At 46.0% G+C, this 14,954-nt stretch overlaps 2 protein-coding genes across 4 annotated transcripts in view; both read right to left on the bottom strand.

Annotated features, from left to right (window-relative positions):
* Positions 1-14,954, bottom strand: part of LOC136621573 (beta-1,3-galactosyltransferase 2-like) — a 61,023-nt gene that overhangs the window by 42,904 nt on the left and 3,165 nt on the right. The window lies entirely within an intron of this gene.
* LOC136621572 (beta-1,3-galactosyltransferase 2-like) overlaps positions 1-14,954 on the bottom strand; it is a 56,247-nt gene that overhangs the window by 38,129 nt on the left and 3,164 nt on the right. Inside the window, exon 1 of one of the 3 annotated variants that reach the window (XM_066597127.1) lies at positions 2,214-2,268. The exons of the other annotated variants lie outside the window; for them this stretch is intronic. The gene's annotated coding sequence lies outside the window, so the exon portion shown is untranslated. Of the gene's footprint in view, positions 1-2,213; positions 2,269-14,954 lie in introns of those variants that run through there. 3 annotated transcript variants of the gene reach the window in all.

The following is a 14,954-nucleotide window of genomic DNA, read 5'->3' as shown; positions in this document are numbered from 1 at the left end:
TGAATAATTCTTTGGAACTTCCAGCATATTATTATCCATTTGATCTTCAACTTTATTTTGCAAAAAACACCAACCACCTATCACAAGAGAATATACAAATCTCTTGAATACAGTTGCTGCTAATAATAGAGAATATGCTAACCTTACATAAGGTATTCCTCTCTAACATGTGTAGATTGTTATTGTAGAAGTAGGGTCAGATTGAACGTTCGGGGTATTGAAGTGTTCACAAAAAGGGGGGAAATGTGAGAGCAGTAAATATGTATCCATTTTGTATCTCATATGCATTTTTTATGCCTTAGTCTATTATATCATAAACCTTGCAATTTTCCATAACTAAAGCATTCCAGACATGCCAAAGTAGTATAAGAAATATAGGCTGTTCTGTTTTACTTAACACTATAAATTGAGATGCAGCTCTAATAAAGAGAGACAACTTCTAATCATATTTGATGCTGTGTGTGATATGTAAGCTTCCTCAAGCTTGAACATTAACTTTTTTGAATTTGGCCACGTGAAAGTATACCTGGAGTGTAGGTATTGTGCTGACAATGGGCTGACCAAAAAGCACAATTCTGGAGTTGTGCTTTTTTTTGCCTTATGAAGATTACTGTACGGGATAAATAATGCATTATTTTAATAGACTGGACTTTCATATGTTAAAAATGAAAAAAAGGTTTTTTTCTAACTTTTAAAATTTTTAATAAGAAAAAATGTTTATTTTACTTACCTTTACTCTATATTACTGTATATTTCAGCAAGCATTCTATTAAGCCCTGCCACAGGGGATCTATGGCTGCTATATATCCATGTACTAGAGAAGATGTGATGGCTCAATTCAAAGACAAAAGAAAAAAAAAAACAATAGTACTCTTGAAGGTATGTGAATTAGAATAAGCTATATGTATTGCAGTTACCAGAGATATTCTGGAAACTTCCTTATCCACAAGTTAAATCACATATAATAGCTTGTCAATATGGGTGTAGATCATTGTCAAAACATAATGTTTAATCCAGGTATTAAAAATAGCAGCATATACATGCAAGCACATAAGCATCACAAATTGGAATAACCACACCAACTTGCTGCTAAATACAGAGGGTCTCCAGATGATGGCAGTTGACAGTCACCATTTGCCCAATGTGGCCTTAAACTTCAACACAAAGGCAAAGGAATGATTCACTCATCCTACTATGCCCTTTTAATTATCCTGCCAAGATCCTAACATCTACCATGGGGTATTCACCATGATAGGAACAACCCCATGCAGAACCTGTTCCTTACCATAAGATGCCCTATTAATTCGCTATATGCGTTTAAACAGCATTAGGTTTGTAGGAAAACATCTTCTAAGGGATTGTATAGAGTAGTATATGGCATACAATATTATTATTATTATTAGCCAGCATGTTTTACTAAGGACAAGAGTTGCCAAACAAGTCTGATTTATTTTTAAAAAGAGGTGAGTAAAAACCAAAATACCAACTTAGCTGAAAAAAGGCATTGAGGATCTTATTTATGAGACTAGATTAAGAAAATTACATTTATTTAACCTTGAAAAGAGAAATCTAAGGAGGGACATTTGAAAGGTTAGCAAACAAAAAGTAGTCAGCAGCATGTGATGCGATATAACCACCAAGGTGAGGAGATCAGAGTGCCCGCCACACACAATAGTGTTTGGACAAAAAAAAACCTGCGTTAGTAGTCATCCAAATAAAGAAGAGGATGGTAGCAGAAAGATGCAGATAAAAGTAAGAAAAACTTTATTCCTCCATACTCCGTAAAATACAGTGTCGTTTCAACCAGGTATTGGTCTTTTTCAAGCATGAAAAAGACCAATACCTGCTCAAAATGTCGTTATATTTTACGAAGTATAGAGGAAAAAAAAATCCTTATTTTTATTTGCCTCTTTCTGCTGCCACACTCGTCTTTATTTCGATGACTACATTTGAAAGGGTGAGATCAGCTGCAGATCTGGGTGAAAAATGGTGTAAATTTTGAAAAAGAATCCGCGTCGCAAAATATGCTATGGATTTTGGTGCACATCTGCACCAAAATGCGCAGTACAAAATATGCTGTATATCTTGGTATGGATCCAGCCTTAAAAATTTTATTTATTTCTGGATAAATGATTAAAAATGAAACCTACACGGTGGCCTGGAAGGCTAAGATGGAGGGCATGAGAATCTGAGCTCTCTTTGTCTTCACTAACCTCCAAGCAACAATAACAGCAGCCAGTGAGGACCGCAGAGACCAACAGCAGTAGAGGAGAAGAAAGGAGACCAGAGCAATGACCCGTAGAAGACAAACAAAGCCTGGACCAAAGCACTTGACTGATTTCTTCTCAGCAGGAGGTGGGAGCAAAGAGCAGGAAGAACACATGGCACCTAACAGGCATGAGAAGCAGTCGGAGCCCGGAGCAGTGGACCGAGGAGACCCTGTGCTACAGAAATCTGGTTAGTGGGCTTCCCCCTGCGCCTCACTCCCAAGACACAAGCAGGCACAGCTTCAGGCACCACTGCACAGACAGGGAGAGCAGGAAGACTTGCAGCACCACAATGGGGAGGAGGAAGGAGGCCAGAGAACAAGCTCCCAGCAGGGGGAAGAGGAACTCTCCTCTCAGGATAGTAGTCCATAGAAGAGGAGACCCAGGAGGAATTGCAGGAAACAGAAGGGGAGTCAAAAGATACAGACCCTATCCTGAATATAGCATGCTCTAGTTAAACTGAATCAGAGGTTTTTTTTAAAATAAGATATATGGTTCTTCCCCTAAGGGGATCCCTGAAAAAAGATCTCTCACTGATACACAGCACAGTCAACTCTGCTATATCAGATCTGGGAGACAGAGTAGATCATTTAGAATCAAAAACAGGACAAATAACAAGCTCTCATAATGAGCTAGTGGATGCACATTATAAATTAGTGGAAGAGCTGGAAGTGCTCAAAGATAAAATGGCAGACCTGGAGGATCGCAGCAAACGTAACAACGTCAAGTTTAGTGGGCACTGAAGGCTTGCAGAAGTACGTGCTCCATCTCATAAAAATATTGCTTCCTGAATCTAACCCAGAGAAACATATACTGGATAGGATGCACAGGCTTCCAAAACCCAGATCTATCTCAGAGATTGTATCCAGAGACGTGATCGTACAAGTCCACTTTTTCAGATTAAATAGGATATGATGAATGCTGCAAGGAAACTACGGAATCTACCTTCCCCCTATGAGAACATTAAGCTATTGTCAGATTTTTCACAAGCAACAATGCTGGCCCAGAGAAGACTAACACTAATAACCTCATTAGTTAGAGAGAAGAAAATGGCATACAATTTGGGTTTCCCGACCAAATTGCATGTTAACAAGGAAGGTTTAAACCACACTATCACAAATCTAGACGGCAGTCTCTCTTTTCTAAAAAAAATGGGATTTCGAATCACCTCAGATAGCGCCCCAATCATTTAACCAATGAAGGGTCACAGAGATCGTCACCTAGAGCCCCGAGGAAATCTCCAATTTATTGCTGAATTGCAAATATTGGTGATCCTCTCTGCGACTAAAGAGGTACCTTTCAAATGCAGGCTGAATTGTATTCGGCCAATTCCTTGACCTCTACAAATCGGGTTCGCAGTGCTCATAGTTCAAAGAAGGTCCTTCTTCTTTTGTTATACTTAATTATTCAACTGTTCTTAAGTTTAGAAGTTAAAGGGACCCGTGTCCCAAAAGGTTAACCCCAAGTTTCTCCCAATATCCCAAATGAAGATCCAAACCCCGAAAACCAATTTCCAACAGGATTTATTTTCCAAGGAGATAAACGCAGACATAACAGATAGAGTTAGCAAAGCAACCTCTGCATCAAAGCCCCAAAAGTCAACATGGAAATAAATCTTCTATCTATTAATGTAAGAGGGCTTAACACACCTTTTAAAAGGAGAGCGCTTTGTAAAGGATCTCTCATGATGGGCGGACATCTTGTGTGTACAAGAAACCCATCTCATGAAGAACAACTGCCCAGGCCTTTCTCATCCAAAATACCCCAGAATTATTATGGCCAATGCAGAGAAGAATAAATCAGGGGTGATAGTGGTGAAATACTGTGGACTGTCAATTGATGGAAACAGTATTGGACGAAGGGGGTAGATTCATAATTTTAATATGTAAAACTAATTACTTCCTCATGACCCTGGTCAATATCTATGCACCAAATTCACTTCAGATCTGATTTTTGACCAAGGTGATGAGGAAAGCAAAAAAGATTCAGCAGGGAAGTTTGGTGGTGTGTGGGGATTTTATTGTGACAGTAGAGGGGGAGCTTGATTAGAGCAGAAGTAGAAGAGGAAGGGTACCAACATTAGCTTCATGGTTACAGAGAGAGGAGATGTTTAATTCCTTTAGGTGTTTAAATACTAGCTCAAGTGAGTATTCCTTCTACTCAGCACACCACATAACTTTCTCAAGAATCAACATGTTCCTGGTAGACTTTCATATGCTTACTAGAACACAAGAAGCGAAAATAGGAGTGGACTCTTGGTCCCTAAAAATTCAGCTTGTGCCTCAGGTTCCCACATAAAGGAACTGGAGGAACAACACGTTCTTGAAGAAGCTACTAAAATACCAAGAAAAGATCAGATAGGCTTTAGAGGAATACTTCTTCCTGAATGTCACCCCAGGGGCATGTTGATTCTTATTATGGAACGCACACAAACCAGTCATAAGGGGGACTATGATCCACTTATAAAAGGGAAAAAACTTCTAAAAACATGTTGTCAGAACTGGCTAAAATAGAAAAAGAGTTGAAGAAGCAATCCGAAACCTCCATGCATAAAAAAAGTCAAGGAACTAGACTAAAAGTTGGGAACATCCTAATAGACACACATGAGAAAACCTAAGGTCACTTAAATCCACGTTCTACATAGACAATAATAAATATACCCACTTCATGGCTAACGGGGTCAAACAGAAAAGAGTGAAGGGAAAAATTCCCCTTCCTGATAGATCCCAACTCTGGGCACAAAGTCACTAACCCATCAGAAATAGCAGAAATCAGGAAATTTTACGAGTCTCTGAACAATCTCAGGAAGGACGGGGTTTTTCCCTACCCCCTAAGGAAAAGATTGATGGCTTTCTGTCTAAGATCAACTTGCCGACACTTAACCCCTTAGGGACGAAGCCTGTTTGCGCCTTTGTGAGGAAGCCAAATTTTGGAAATCTGACACATGTTTCACTTTAACATGAAATAACTCTGTAAAGGTTTTGCATATCCAAGTTATTCTGGTATAAAATTAGGAACATTTTGAAAAAATTAAAAAATTTTCACATTTTCAATTGTCATATCTCAAATATGTGCAAATATACTGTAGAAATTTTTGATAAGATATACATTCCCATCTGTTTACTTTATTCTGGATGCACAATTTAAAAAAAGGTTTATTTTGTTTTAACCATTTAGAAGATGTACAAATTTAAAATTGTTTATCAGCATTTTGAGGAACACTTTGTTTTCCTGCACCAAGCCAGGATTGCAAAGACTCATAGGTGTCAGAATGATAGATATCCCCACAAATGACCCCTTTTTTAAAACTACACTCCTTAATGTATTTACTGTATTTACTGAAGGGGGTCATTTTTACCCCTCATTTTTTTTTTCAGGAATTCATGCAATTTAGATGAGAAAAAAGAAAATTTCATCTGCGAATACGCAGAAGCCCATGGCAGGTGCAGATCCCCACAGGACATTACGGGAGTATGGGGCTGAGTATTTTCAGCTGCCCCCATGGATCCGATCCATGAAGGCAGCTGAAACTTTATTTTTTTTTTTTTTACATTTTCCGTGATCGCCAGAGAGGCTTACATTATGTACAGTTCTAGAGGTAATGGGGGAATGGGAGTCCCGAATATAGAAGATCACCATAAAGTAAATTTAATCTTAGAACTTAGAAAGTGGTGCATGAGAGAGAAAGTAATAGGATGGCCCCACATAGAGCAAAATTTCATAGGAGGGAAATCGCTTAGCAATCTTTTATTAGCAACAAGCATAATGCCCACACTAGAGGTCCCAAAATGTCCCAACATGGAGGCAGCGATAAAAGTATGGCTCCAATTATTAAAAATCTCAAAGAAGCACTTCTCCAAAATGTCGGTGTCCCTACCCATAGAGATACTAGAATTCGGGTCTGAGAGCCTGGCAGTTAAAAGTTGGAAAAGCAAAAAGATAATACTCTTAGCAGATCTAATAAAAGGCTCTAGGATCAAAACCTTTATTTTATTACAAACAGAATTTGAGTTACCAGACAGGGAATTCCTCCGTTACTCTAAAATTAGAGACGTATGGAACTCCATCACCATAGTTAGAGTCTCCATCCCATTATATTTGTATAATTCTCTTCAACCCTTCTCCACTTAAATAAAGCTTAGAATTTCTCTATGATATATTCTGTGGGGGAGGTGGAGAAAAGATTGCAATCACAAACAAGTGCATTTACTAAATTGGGAGAGAGATCTGTAGAAAGTTTTCTCCATTGAGAAATGGGAAAGAGCCAACATATAGGCACTAGAGATGAGCGAGCGTACTTGTCCGAGCTTGATGCTCGTTCGAGTATTAGGGTGTTCGAGATGCTCGTTACTCGAGACGAACACCACGCGATGTTCGAGTTACTTTCACTTTCATCTCTGAGACATTTGCGCGCTTTTCTGGCCAATAGAAAGACATGGAAGGCATTACAACGTCCTCCTGTGATGTTCCAGCCCTATACCACCCCCCTGCAGTGAGTGGCTGGGGAGATCAGGTGTCACCCGAGTATGTAAATCTGCCCTGCCCGCGGCTTGCCACAGATGCATTCTGACATAGATCAGGGAAAGTGCTGCTGATGCTGCTGCTGCTATAGGGAGAGTGTTAGGTGTTATATTAGGCTTCAAGAACGCCAACGGTCCTTCTTAGGGCCAACAGTGCAACAGTGGGCCAACAGTGCAGTACTGTTGAGGCTGCTTTTAGCAGTGTTGCACAATTTATTTATTTTTTTGTATATCGGGCGTGCAGAGCATTGCGTCCTCAGTCTGCAGTAATTTTACATAGTATAGGGCCAGTACTGGTGAGGCAGGGACAGTGGGAAAGGTGAAAGAGATATACAGGCTATATAGGCAGTGGGCTTTTTCAAACAAATTGGGGAAAAATACTATATTTGGGCTGCCTGTGACCGTCTTCAGTGTACTGCGTGTCTGCTGGGGGTAGTAGTCCTAATTAATACACAGCTAAGTGTTACAGCAGGCTTGCGCAAAATTGTTTCCTGGCTCTGCTGTCTCCGTTACATCACCGCCGTCATAGCGCCAGAGGGAAACAGTATACATAATATACGCTGCATACAGTATTTGTCTGCTGTCTCAGCTCAGCATTTAAAAAAATAGAAGCAAAATACTTAAGGCCTACTACTGGCCTTTGGCCACTTGACTGCTTCTGCGCTGTGAATTCCACTAGCTGAGTCATACGCACCTACGCCTCACTACAGGCGTGCGTAAAATTGTTTTCTGGCTCTGCGTTGCCCGTTACATCACCGCCGTCATCCCGTCCAGAGGGAAACAGTACACATAATATACGCTGCCTACAGTATCTGTCTGCTGTATCAGCTCAGCATTTAAAAAAATAGAAGCAAAATACTTAAGGCCTACTAGTGGCCTTTGGACACTTGACTGCTTCTGCGCTGTGAATTCCACTAGCTCAGTCATACGCACCTACGTCTCACTACAGGCGTGCGCAAAATTGTTTCCTGGCTCTGCGTTGCCCGTTACATCACCGCCGTCATACCGCCATAGGGAAACAGTACACATAATATACGCTGCCTACAGTATCTGTCTTCTGTATCAGCTCAGCATTTAAAAAAATAGAAGCAAAATACTTAAGACCTACTAGTGGCCTTTGGACATTTGACTGCTTCTGCGCTGTGAATTCCACTAGCTGAGTCATACGCACCTACGCCTCACTACAGGCGTGCGTAAAATTGTTTTCTGGCTCTGCGTTGCCCGTTACATCACCGCCGTCATCCCGTCCAGAGGGAAACAGTACACATAATATACGCTGCCTACAGTATCTGTCTGCTGTATCAGCTCAGCATTTAAAAAAATAGAAGCAAAATACTTAAGGCCTACTAGTGGCCTTTGGACACTTGACTGCTTCTGCGCTGTGAATTCCACTAGCTCAGTCATACGCACCTACGTCTCACTACAGGCGTGCGCAAAATTGTTTCCTGGCTCTGCGTTGCCCGTTACATCACCGCCGTCATACCGCCATAGGGAAACAGTACACATAATATACGCTGCCTACAGTATCTGTCTTCTGTATCAGCTCAGCATTTAAAAAAATAGAAGCAAAATACTTAAGGCCTACTAGTGGCCTTTCGACATTTGACTGCTTCTGCGCTGTGAATTCCACTAGCTCAGTCATACGCACCAACGTCTCATTACAGGCATGCGCAAAATTGTTTCCTGGCTCTGCTGTGCCCGTTACATCACCGCCGTCATCCCGTCCAGAGGGAAACAGTATACATAATATACGCTGCATACAGTATCTGTCTGGTGTTTCAGCTCACCATTTAAAAAAAGGGAAGCCAAATACTTAAGGCGTACCACTGCCCTTTGGCGACTTGACTGCTTCTGCGCTGTGAATTCCACTAGCTCAGTGATATGCACCTACGCCTCACTACAGGCGTGCGCAAAATTGTTTCCTGGCTCTGCTGTGCGTTCCGTAAGGGAAGTCAGCCTCCAACCACAGGTCAATAAGCGGCACATTTAATTACAGCGTTCTGTTTCTGCTCTACTCGTAATACACCATGCTGAGGGGTAGGGGTAGGCCTAGAGGACGTGGACGCAGGCGAGGACGCGGAGGCCCAAGTCAGGGTGTGGGCACAGGCCGAGCTCCTGATCCAGGCGTATCGCAGCCGACTGCTGCGGGATTAGGAGAGAGGCACATTTCTGGTGTCCCCAGATTAATCTCACAATTAATGGATCCACGCGGTAGAACTTTATTAGAAAATGAGCAGTGTGAGCAGGTCCTGTCGTGGATGGCAGAAAGTGCATCCAGCAATATATCAACCAGCCACAGTTCTACGCTGTCCACTGCTACAATTCTGAATCCTCTGGCTGCTGCTCCTCCTTCCTCCCAGCCGCCTCCTCACTCCATTACAATGACACATTCTGAGGAGCAGGCAGACTCCCAGGAACTGTTCTCGGGCCCCTGCCCAGAATGGGCAGCAATGGTTCCTCTCCCACCGGAGGAGTTTGTCGTGACCGATGCCTAACGTTTGGAAAGTTCCCGGGGTCCGGGGGATGAGGCTGGGGACTTCCGGCAACTGTCTCAAGAGCTTTCAGTGGGTGAGGAGGAGGATGACGATGAGGCACAGTTGTCTATCACTCAGGTAGTAGTAATTGCAGTAAGTCCGAGGGAGGAGCGCACAGAGGATTCGGAGGAAGAGCAGATGGACGATGAGGTGACTGACCCAACCTGGTTTGCTAAGCCTACTCAGGACAGGTCTTCAGAGGGGGAGGCAAGTGCAGCAGCAGGGCAGGTTGGAAGAGGCAGTGCGGTGGCCAGGGGTAGAGGCAGAGCCAGACCGAATAATCCACCAACTGTTTCCCAAAGCACCCCCTCGTGCCATGCCACCCTGCAGAGGCCGAGGTGCTCAAAGGTGTGGCAGTTTTTCACTGAGAGTGCAGACGACCGACGAACTGTGGTGTGCAAGGTTTGTCGCATAAAGATCAGCCGTGGAGCCACCACCACCAGCCTCACCACCACCAGCATGCGCAGACATATTATGGCCAAGCACCCCACAAGGTGGAACGAAGGCCATTCAGCGCCTCCGGTTTGCACCACTGCCTCTCCCCCTGTGCCCCAACCTGCCACTGAGATCCAACCCCCCTCTCAGGACACAGGCACTACCGTCTCCCGGCCTGCACCCACACCCTCACCTCCGCTGTCCTCGGCCACATCCAGCAATATCTCTCAGCACACCATCCAGCCGTCGCTAGCACAAGTGTTTGAGCGCAAGCGCAAGTACGCCGCCACGCACCCGCACGCTCAAGCGTTAAACGTGCACATAGCCAAATTGATCAGCCTGGAGATGCTGCCATATAGGCTTGTGGAAACGGAGGCTTTCAAAAACATGATGGCGGCGGCGGCCCTGCGCTACTCGGTTCCCAGTCGCCACTACTTTTCCCGATGTGCCGTCCCAGCCCTACACGACCAAGTTTCCCGCAACATTGTACGCGCCCTCACCAACGCGGTTACTGCCAAGGTCCACTTAACAACGGACACGTGGACAAGCACAGGCGGGCAGGGCCACTATATCTCCCTGACGGCACATTGGGTGAATTTAGTGGAGGCTGGGACAGTAGTCAGAGCCTGGGACCGCTCACGTCCTACCCATCCCCAGAATTGCGGGCCCCAGCTCGGTGCTGGTATCTGCGGCGGTGTATGCTTCCTCCACTAAACCACCCCCCTCCTCCTACGCAACCTCTGTCTCGCAATCAAGATGTGTCAGCAGCAGCACGTCGCCAGCAGTCGCTGTCGCGCGGCGTGGCAGCACAGCGGTGGGCAATCGTCAGTAGGCCGTGCTGAAACTACTCAGCTTAGGAGAGAAGAGGCACAAGGCCCACGAACTGCTGCAGGGTCTGACAGAGCAGACCGACCGTTGGCTTTCGCCGCTGAGCCTCCAACCGGGCATGGTCGTGTGTGACAACGGCCGTAACCTGGTGGCGGCTCTGCAGCTCGGCAGCCTCACGCACGTGCCATGCCTGGCCCACGTCTTTAATTTGGTGGTTCAGCGCTTTCTGAAAAGCTACCCACTCTTGTCAGACCTGCTCGGAAAGGTGCGCCGGCTCAGCGCACATTTCCGCAAGTCCAAGACGGACGCTGCCACCCTGCGCACCCTGCAACATCGGTTTAATCTGCCAGTGCACTGACTGCTGTGCGACGTGCCCACATGGTGGAACTCTACGCTCCACATGTTGGCTAGGCTCTATGAGCAGCGTAGAGCTATAGTGGAATACCAACTCCAACATGGGCGGCATAGTGGGAGTCAGCCTCCTCAATTCTTTACAGAAGAGTGGGCCTGGTTGGCAGACATCTGCCAGGTCCTTGGAAACTTTGAGGAGTCTACCCAGATGGTGAGCGGCGATGCTGCAATCATTAGCGTCACCATTCCTCTGCTAAGCATAAAGGCAGACACTTTGCGCTCGGAAACGGAGGCGGGGGAAGACAGTATGTCGCTGGATAGTCAGAGCACCCTCATGTCTATATCTCAGCACGTTGAGGAGGAGGAGGGGGAGGAGCATGAAGAGGAGGGGGAAGAGACAGCTTGGCCCACTGCTGAGGGTACCCATGCTGCTTGTCTGTCATCCTTTCAGCGTGTATGGCCTGAGGAGGAGGAGGATCCTGAAAGTGATCTTCCTAGTGAGGACAGCCATTTGTTGCGTACAGGTACCCTGGCACACATGGCTGACTTCATGTTAGGATGCCTTTCTCGTGACCCTCGCGTTACACGCATTCTGGCCACTATGGATTACTGGGTGTACACACTGCTCGACCCACGGTATAAGGAGAACCTTTCCACTCTCATACCCGAAGAGGAAAGGGGTTCGAGAGTGATGCTATACCACAGGACCCTGGTGGACAAACTGATGGTAAAATTCCCATCCGACAGCGCTAGTGGCAGAAGGCGCAGTTCCGAGGGCCAGGTAGCAGGGGAGGCGCGGAGATCAGGCAGCATGTACAGCACATTCAGGGGAACACTCTCCAAGGCCTTTGACAGATTTATGGCTCCCCAGCAAGACTGTGTCACCACTCCCCAGTCAAGGCTGAGTCGACGGGAGCACTGTAAAAGGATGGTGAGGTAGTACGTAGCCGATCGCACGACCATCCTCCGTGACGCCTCTGCCCCCTACAACTACTGGGTGTCGAAGCTGGACACGTGGCCTGAACTCGCGCTGTATGCCCTGGAGGTGCTTGCTTGTCCTGCGGCTAGCGTCTTGTCAGAGAGGGTGTTTAGTGTATTATATTGATCCTCCTCCTCCTGCTCCTCCTCCTGAAACCTCACGTAATCACGCCGAACGGGCAATTTTTCTTAGGCCCACAAGGCTCAGTCATATAACTTTTGTAAACAATCTTTATACGTTTCAATTCTCAATTCAATAAAGCGTTGAAACTTGCACCTGATCCAATTTTTATTTTAACTGGGCTGCCTACAGGCCTAGTTACAAATTTAGCCACATTAACCAAAGCAATTAATGGGTTTCACCTGCCCTCTTGGTTGGGCATGGGCAATTTTTCTGAGGTACATTAGTACTGTTGGTACACCAATTTTTTGGGGCCCTCGCCTACAGTGTAATCCTAGTAATTTTTAGCCCACCTGCATTAAACCTGACATTACCTCAGCTGTGCTGGGCACTGCAATGGGATATATTTATGTACCGCCGGTGGCTTCCTGGGACCCACCCATGCTGTCGGTCCTCACGGAGTTGTAACTGCATGTGTCCACTTCTAAAGAACCCCAGTCTGACTGAGGCATGCAGTGTGGGCCGAAGCCCACCTGCATTAAGTGTGACGTTACCTCACCTGTGCTGGGCACTGCAATGGGATTTATTTATGTACCGCCGGTGGGTTCCAGGGAGCCACCCATGCTGTGGGTCCACAGAGAATTCACAATAGGGAGTTGTACCTGCCTGTGTCTACTTATAAAAACCCCAGTCTGACTGGGGCATGCATTGTGGGCCGTAGCCGACCTGCATTTAATCTGACGTTAGCTCTGCTGTCCAGGGCACTGCAATAGGATACATTTATGTACAGCCGGTGGGTTCCAGGAAGCCACCCATGCTGTGGGTGCACACGGAATTCCCATTGCGGAGTTGTACCTGCCTGTGACTATTTATAAAAAACCCCGGTCTGACTGGGGCATGCAGACACCTTGACAGAATGAATAGTGTGTGGCACATGGGTTCCCCATTGCTATGCCCACGTGTGCAGCTCCTGATGGAGGTGGCACAGGATTGGAGTTCTCATTGCTTCTGTACAGCATTATGGGCTATCGCCCCGCCCCTTTTAAAGAGGGTCGCTGCCTGGCCGTGCCAACCCTCTGCAGTGTGTGCCTGCAGTTCCTCCTCATGGCAGACGCACTTATAAATAAACATGAGGGTTGTGTGGGTATGAGGCCAGCGTGTGGCATGAGGGCAGCTGAAGGCTGCGCAAGGACACTTTGGTGTGCGCTGCGGACGCAGGGTCGTGCGAGGGGGGGGGGGGGTTGGGCAGCATGTAACCCAGGAGAAGTGGCAGCGGAGTGTCATGCAGGCAGTGATTGTGCTTTGTTGGAGGTAGTGTGGGGCTTAGTTAAGGTATGCCTTGCTAATGAGGGTTTTTCAGAAGTAAAAATTGTTGGGGGGGGCACTCTTGCCGCTATTGTGGCTTAATAGTGGGATCTGGGAACTTGAGATACAGCCCAACATGTAGCCCCTCGCCTGCCCTATCCATTGCTGTGTCGTTCCCATCACTTTCTTGAATTGCCCAGATTTTCACAAATGAAAACCTTAGAGAGCATCGGTGATATACAAAAATGCTCGGGTCACCCATTGACTTCAATGGGGTTCGTTACTCGAAACGAACCCTCGAGCATCGCGAAAATTTCATCTCGAGTAACGAGCACCCGAGCATTTTGGTGCTCGCTCATCTCTAATAGGCACATAAAGCATTAATGTGCACATGCCTAATTGAAGTGCATTGTAAAGTGGGGACTCGCTGGTAATTCTCCCTCGTTAGGATAGCTGACTTTTTTCCAGAAGCAACAGACCGCTGTTGGAGAGGATGCAGGCAAAAAGGCACTCCTCTTCACATACTCTGGGGTTGCCCTGAAATACAACATGTATAGAGGTCACTTTTCTCCCTCATATATAGGATGACGGGGGTTAGACCCCCTTACACCCAGGAGCTGGTGGTCCTCCTACTTGGAATAGAGGACATTCCAATTAGGCACAGGAAACTAGTGACAAACATCCTCTTATCAGTAAAATGCAGATAGCTAAACAGTGGAATAAACAATGCACATTCATGCTATCTGAGTTATAACATATGATATCAGACTATTGTTCATTCAAAAAACTCTACGCTTATAGGAATGATAAAGTAAAGGATTTCTTGGACACATGGGAGCCATGGTTAAATCACATTCAAACAGAATTGTAAGCTTGTCTGTTCTTGGGGAGGGTGACGACCCCTGGGGGAAGTTAGAGAAGCTGGGGGTTAGAAGGTGTGAACAGAAAGAGATAGAGAGAAGACATTTGTATCTTCTGCTACAATAATGACATGCTTCAGAAAGAGATTATCAGTTGAGAACTAAAGGACAATACAAAGGGTTGGATCACCCCCCCATCTTTCAAACTTAGGCCTCCTTCCCACAAACGGATTTCCGCCGCGTAATTCATGGCGGAAATCCGCTGCGTTGCCCGCTGCTATTAGGTTCTATTCCACACCGTGAAATCTCCCGTCCTCACCCGCGGCATGCTCTATTTGCCGTGGGTGTACGCGCGGCCGGCTTCCATTGAAGTAGCACAGCGGAAGATAGCGTGAAAACGCTTTCACGCCTACCGCCGCGTCATATGACGCGGCCGGCGCGTCACATGACACGGCCGGCCGCGTCATGTGACACGGTGGGCGTGTCATGTGACGCGGCTTGCGTGTCACATGATGCGGCGGCGGTGGGCGGGGAAGCGTCATGCGGGAGCGAGGACGCCGGATCCGCTGGTAAGTATGGGGTCTCTGGGGGGAATATTCCGCGGCGGAGCCCGTCACGGCCGTGTGCAGCCGGCCTTAGTTTGAAACAAATTCAAACAAGTTTTTCTAATATACCCTTGTTTCATAGTTACTACTTTGGGTTCAAATCTTAAGGGTATGATATAAGTATAAAATGGCACAATAAGCTTAGGACTA

Source organism: Eleutherodactylus coqui, chromosome 3 (genome assembly GCF_035609145.1).
Source record: "Eleutherodactylus coqui strain aEleCoq1 chromosome 3, aEleCoq1.hap1, whole genome shotgun sequence".
Taxonomy (NCBI): Eukaryota; Metazoa; Chordata; class Amphibia; order Anura; family Eleutherodactylidae; genus Eleutherodactylus; species Eleutherodactylus coqui.
The sequence above is the reverse complement of the archived record's forward strand: the minus strand, read 5'-3'. Positions and strand labels throughout refer to the sequence as shown.